The sequence below is a fragment of the Prenolepis imparis genome, unplaced genomic scaffold, assembly GCF_030444845.1.
Source record: "Prenolepis imparis isolate NDT839.2.m4 unplaced genomic scaffold, iyPreImpa1.0 SCAF_11, whole genome shotgun sequence".
Taxonomy (NCBI): Eukaryota; Metazoa; Arthropoda; class Insecta; order Hymenoptera; family Formicidae; genus Prenolepis; species Prenolepis imparis.
The window spans coordinates 14,477,713-14,484,772 of record NW_028141169.1 but is presented as its reverse complement, the minus strand read 5'-3'; the positions used below and the strand labels follow the sequence as shown (position 1 = coordinate 14,484,772).

Genomic DNA, 7,060 nt, shown 5'->3' with positions numbered 1-7,060 from the left:
AGGCATGGAGTGCCTATTGAAGTTCACACAGATCAGGGTAAGAATTTCGAGTCTCAGTTATTTACAGAATTGATGCGACTTCTTGGAATCAAAAAGACAAGGACTACTGCTCTTCATCCCCAATCTGATGGCCAAGTGAAACGTCAACATTTAGACGATTATTAATTATTTGGCAAAATATATTTCCGAAAATCAGAAAGATTGGGATGAATGGATTCCTATGTTTCTCTTGGTTTATAGATCTTCGAAGCATGAAACCACAAGAATGACTCCTGCAGAATTATACTTTGCTCGAGAACTTAGGCTACCTGTAGACTTGTTGCAAGGAAGTCCTCGATTTGATGAAGAAAGATTGCCTTCAGGGGGGAATTTTGAGGAAAATTTAAGAGAGAGATTAGAAGAGATCCATTCTTGTGTTAGGGAAAGTATGGTTTTGAAATCATCGCAGATGAAAGCAAGATACGATCGGAAAGCTAGAACAGTTCTTTTTAAGGAGGAAGAGAGAGTCTGGTTGTATAATCCCCGAAGAAGTAAAGGGAGGGCTCAGAAATTGCAGAGCAATTGGGAGGGCCCTTATTCGATAGTGAAAAAGTTTAACGATGTAGTTTATTGCATTCAGAAAACTCCTAGGCACAAGAAAAAGGTTGTACATGCGGATAGAATAGCTCCTTTTCTTGAGAGGACTTAGTGTTATTAGAATAGATTGGAGCCCGGAAAATGTCTATCAGTTAGGAAATTCGGAGGGAAAATTTATTGATTAAAATAGGGGTGAATTAATTACTGCGTAATCTTCATTTTCTTTTCCAGAGCCTTCTATTTGAAGAAAGGTTCTGCTTGGGGGAGAGTTTCCTGGAAATGGCGGACCAGCTGATCGTCGAGCTAAGCCTTCCAGGAAGAGGGAAGTTTCGTCTTCGTGTCATTCTAAGAAGACTGCCTCACCCGCGGTTTTTGATCCGTGGTTTTCCCGGGTCGTAGGGCAAATGCCGAGGCAGGGACTCGGGGATGCCCTGCGGGGAGTTGGGTCCACGGAGAGTATTTCCCCCTCCCCCTTGTCCGAAGTTTTCTACGAGGTCACAGGGAAATCAGGACGCAGCAGAAGGAACATCGGAAGTCGATTGGGTTCGAAATGGCGGATCGCTCGGTAACCTGAAGCAGCAGCCCAGGGTAGGGCAGGATGGTTCGTCAGAGCCCTGGAGTCGATGTTTGGCTGTTAGTCGATTGGGACCGGAATGGCGAAGTCGCTCGGTGACCTGTGACAGCAGTCCAGGGTAGAGCAGGAAGACTCGTCGGTACCCAAAGTCGACGTGTGCAAATGAACGATTGGATCCGGAATAGCGAAATCCTGGAGTCGACATCAGAGCACAGTTCTAGGACAGCGTTAGAGAGCCCTCTGTTTCTGATTGTCGGGACGACAATCTTGAAGAAGGGGGGCAATGTTACGTCCCTGGTTTTCTGAGTCACCTGAGCGCCTTCATTTTACTATCATCCCCTGAGCATCATCGCTAGGAGGGTTGTTTATAGACAACCGGCGTGCGGTTGTTTTCCGGCGCCATTACTAGATTTGGTCTAGCTGTCGCATCGTGCGGACGCATCCGAGACATACGAACATTTTCGCATATTGTATGCATTTCCTAATATATTTCATCGCTTTATTGTATTGGGTCGTCCTATTAAAGGTCCTTGCTTCATTACGCGAGTCTATTTATTTCGGGCGCAAGTGAGAGTGAGTGAGTGCGAGTGAACCCCTTTTGCGAGATATCGCACAAGCTGTCTCGAGGACGTAACAATATATATACAGGGTGTCCCATAATTCGCGAACCACCCGTCAGTTGCAGGTAGAGTAGGTTAAACTGAGTAAAAAAGTCCTCTACCATTTTGCGATTTTCTCAATAATTAATGAGAAATAAATTAAAGAAAATCAGCCAATTCGAGCGATGATAAGCGTGCAGCGAGAAGAGACAGCCCACTCGGGGGTCCAGAGTTAGCGCTACTCGTATGTAGTTACTGTCTTTTGTAAAGCGCTCCTCCCCGCTTCATCGCGCGCCTAGCAACCATGTAACATTATATTGTTTCTTTTCGCCGCATGCTTAGTAACGATATGAAACTGGGCTGTCTTTTCTCGCCGTCGTCACGCGAATTGGCTGATCTTCTTTAATTTATATCTCATTAATTATTGCGAAAATCGCAAAATGGTAGAGGACTTTTCTATTCAGTTCAACATGCTCTACCTGCAACTGACGGGTGGTTCGCGAATTATGGGACACCCTGTATATATATATATATATATGAAACTCTAAATATAAATATAATTAAAATCAAATTAATGTTATAAACTTAATTATATAACAAATTATAATTATCTAAATAAAATAAATAATTATAGAAATAAAAATAGAATAATAATTATATATTTAGAAATAAAATTATAAAAATAAAATTGCACTGTTCGCGAGAGCGATAACTTTTCGCGTTAGTGAGCCACGAGAATCGAGAAGGAAAAAAAGGTCCAGTTTCTTAAGACAACCACAGTTTATTATATAAAGAAAAGAACACACTATTTACACTATTTACAGTTTCAGATGTTGAAAAGCGCGAATGACGCGAGCTAAGACTCACGATAGCGGAGTGCGATGCGTGAACGAAATTCTATTTCGTTTGCGGTAATTCTCTGAGCGGTTTTACAAAGGGCTGTACCTTTAGCACGAGACTGTCAGCGAGCAAGCGAAAAACCTCGGCAGTGATCGGGCGGGCCGCTTTTATTTTTGTTTTTAAAAACCTCCCTTATTTTCCATATCCAATAGTTTCGGATAACTTCAAATGATTTCGAGGTGACCCGAGGGCGCCGCGCATAATTGGCTGTCGGCGGGTTGTTACGTCAGAAAAGCGTTTCTGACATGCGCGTGGTTCTGATTCGATCGAACCATTAGTCGTTGGCTGCCCGCTTCATGCGTTTGCGCATGCTTCGTTACTCGTCGATCGATGATCGACGGTTTGCGATTGTCGCACATGTTTATATTTATTGAACGGTTTTGTTCGGCAAACAATAGGCGTGCGATTTGGTTTATGATTGTGGTTGCCCTTTCTTTTGGCTTTTTTTCGAATAACAAACATAAGAGCGTTAGCATTGTCTCGAAATGAATATTCCTACATTTATTTTATTAATGCAATCTCAAACATGCACAAAGCTTTGACTTTTACAGGTACACAAGTTTACGTTACAGGTACACAAGTTTACGTGTGTTATTAAGATATATTATGACTCTGAAAAGAGAATAATAATTAAACTCTGAAAAGAAACAAGTTGATAAAAACACATAACTAACATACATTAAGAGAATATTGGCTAGATGTGTGACTCTACAAAATAAAATAATTAAATAATAAAATTAATGAAATAATAAAATAGTAAAATAAAATAATATTTAAAAGTGAAAAAAAAAACAAAATGATTAAGAACCATCAGGTGTGCATTGTTCTTCATATAAATTTTGCGCGTTATACAGTTCCAAATGCCTGGCGTCTACTTCAAAGTTTACACAATTAATGTTTTGTGATTGAAAATGAGACCGAATAACACAAATCGCGGAAACAGTATCATTACACAATCGGTTCCTTTTTTTATTTTTATATCTGTTACTATTGAGAAAATTCGTTCGGCCTCGGCATTCGAATTGGGAAAAGAAAGAACTATTTCGATTAAAGATTCTAAATTTGGAAACATCTTTTCCTCAGAAATATCTTTAAATTCTACTATTTTTTTTCCACATTAGATCTATTTTTAAAGACGCTAATTCTGTTTTCTGCTCATCATCAAAACATGATGGCAAAATTCTCCATTCAAAAGCTAACTTTGTGATATCAATATGTCCTAATTGCGTAGCAATGTAGGTTAAATCTTTAATTTTAAGTCTATCTTCTTCATAAAGAGCAATCTTCGGTTCTAGAAAAGTTAATTGTTCAAATAATTTATCTTTATATGGTAAACGCTTTAGCATTTCTCGAACTGCTGTAATATAAAAATCTAGACATTTTAATTTAATTTGTTGCGCGCATTCCAAAGATAATGTTTCTAATAATGTATTACATTCGGGTCCAAGATATATATTTACAATATGTTGAATATTATTTTGATCGTCTATATTTAAAGTAGAAATATCTTTAAGAGCATTAAAATTTATGAAATTTTGAGCTAACTGGTGAATTAATTTCTGGCTAGTTGAATATAATTTATGAATTAAAATATCACGCGACTGAAATAAAGCATTAAAACTATTTAAAAATATTTAATGAATATTTTAAGAATAATAAATATGCTTTAATTGAATTATCATTTAACATTGCTAAAATGGTTTCCGCAGATTTCGTTTTATCCTCTACTGTCGCTAAAATAAAATAATTTTTAGAACTTCCCAGTTGTCGAGAAGTCGTACAACGCAATTGTGTAACACAAGTCATCTAGTACTAAATAATTTTAAAATTTTATCTCTCTCTACATTGAAAAATTCTTAAACTTTTAAAATTGCACTTCTTTTTGCACTGCCCGAAATATAAGTGGCAACTCCTTTAATTAAATTTTCACAAGATGAGGGCAATTTTTCACACGCTTTACTGGCTACAATGGCGGAAGAATGGCAAATGCAATTTAATGTTATTAATTCTGGTATTTGTAATTTTAAACGAGACATAAAAGAGTTATTGCGTCCTGTCATTACTGATGCATTATCACATGCCATTCCAACAATATTTTTGATAGAAATTTTTTTTCTTTTAAAAGATTTTTAAAATTTTCAAAAATTTTACTCGCGGTGCAATCTGTCGCATCTAAAGATAATAATTCTAATAACTGCGTTACATTTTTATTTAAAGATGACACATATCGAACAAGAACGCACATTACTTTGGTGTCTGAAATATCTGTGCTTTCATCAATTAAAATGGAAAATTTACAACTTCGTAAGTTTTGAACAATATTTTCAATTTCGCGTTTTGCAATAATTTTTGTGATAATATTTGCGCACTTATGTCGAGCAAGTGAAACATCTTGTGCAATTTCAGAATCTATATAAATATCTTTTAATAACGGAATTAAATGATTCACCGTATGAAAAGCAACGTTATGCTCTGCAAAAAAATAAGCTAATTTTATTTCTGCGCGTTTGACTTTATCCTTATGCGTTAATGTGCTTGTATTTTCAGTCGCGTTATGTTTTTCAGAATTAATTTCTTTCGAATTTTCCAAATGTTTAAGTGTTTCAGAATGTTTAATTAAATCCGTTTTGCACCACCTGATGGTCTTATTACATATAGTACAAATTGCTTTATTTTCTACAAGATGAGGAGCCAACCATCCTTTAAAAATATTTTCATCTAGCCATGCTTTTTGAAATTTCCTAATTCTCTGTTTTTTAATTGCTCCTTATCCTACGTTATCCGTTTTAATATTATTACAGCAATAAATATATAATAAATAATATTATTTATAATTAATCGACTTGCCTAACTAACCCTTACTGCTCTCTATCAGCTGTCACTAGGCCCGCCGCCCGCCAAGACTTTCGCGCCCACTTGGTAACTAACATGATACGTCGTTGTTTCGGCCGCGCATGCGCAAAAAACCCGGCCCATATCGCCACACTGCCCGGGAGTGGCCGTCCCCGAGACGTTGAAACGAGGGCAAGCCCTCCGACCAGCACCCGGAGATGCTAAACACCCGCCTCCGGACCCCGACCTCGGATTACGTCCGAGCGGCTCCGGAGGCCGTCCATGGGACACTGGGATGAGGGCGAGCTTCCCAGCCAGCACTCATGGATGTAAAACACCGCCGCGGTCTCGCGGCCCGAGCCCGGAAAACGTCCGGGTGGTCCGCAGGAACGCGGCCGTCCCCGGGACGCTGGGACGAGTGCTGAACCCTCCACCCAGCACCCGTAGAGCATGCTCTCCGCCACCCCCGACCCCGCCTCGGAAACGACCGAGCGGCACGGAGATGGCTCAAGCCGGCAGTCCGGAACTTCCGGGTGTCTGCATATCTGCAGACAGAACCTGCCGACCCGTCACCTCCCCCTCTATGCGCGTACGTCGGGGCCACGTCCCGCTGCCGTTTGCACAGAGACAGGGAGGCCCGTCCTTGTGGAACGCCGCCTCCCCCCCCATGCCAGAGTGCGAGCAACAACGCGGATGATTCCGCGCCGCCACCCCGCCCCCCCCACACAAAAGGGGCCGGCACCCACACACCTCCCCCAGTGGCCCCCGCCGCAACATCCCGCACCAAGAACCCTCCCGAAGCGATACACCCCGAAGCTAACTCCGAAATGCACCCCCCGGACAATCCCCAAGACGGAATCCCGCGGCCAAGCCGCAAAGGGGGAAGACGCCCCCGGCCGGGCCTAGGCCCGTGTAATCCCCCTAACACGGTGGGAGAGCAGACCTCTCCCTAACGGTGCCGTGTCACCGGGCGTTTGTATTCCGGGTCGCCATCCCTTACCACATACGAGCCGAAGCTCTCCGGGGAAGTGGGCCGCGTCCCCCCCAAACTGGTAGGGCTCCCCAAGTCTCGGGGAGCGTTGTACCTCGTAAACTGAGGTACGAGCCGCTCTTAGCACCCGATCCTCCAGCGGATCGGGTGAGCTCCCCCTCCACGACAAGGTGGCGGCTCACGGGGGAGAGAGTATTGCAACCTAACCTTGCGACCGGCGGCTCAGACGACCTCATCCAGGAGGGAGCGTCCACCAACGCCTGGGAGAAATATTCAGCCGACGGTTGAGGGCCCAGCATACATCCAAACGTGATGGAAGCCAGTCAAGGATGTCATCTACATCTGGCCATGGTTCAGCCTAGGACAGCAGAGATAATGGTGTTGTGCAGAGCATAAAAGACATTTATCTTTATTATTATTTTGTTTATTTTGACACATCGCCATAAGATGCGAATATTCATACGACAAGCGCTTAATTAAGAATATTAAAATATATGTTTCTTAATTTTAGAAGCGTGATTTTGCGAGAAATAAATATTAAGTTTAGGCAGTGACATTTATTTTATATAAGTCGATATATATATTGTT

The 7,060-nt window shown here is 41.5% G+C and overlaps 1 pseudogene; it reads right to left on the bottom strand.

Annotated features, from left to right (window-relative positions):
• Positions 1-1,210: 1,210 nt before the first annotated feature.
• Positions 1,211-5,625, bottom strand: LOC145942990 (zinc finger BED domain-containing protein 5-like; annotated as a pseudogene).
• Positions 5,626-7,060: the final 1,435 nt, after the last annotated feature.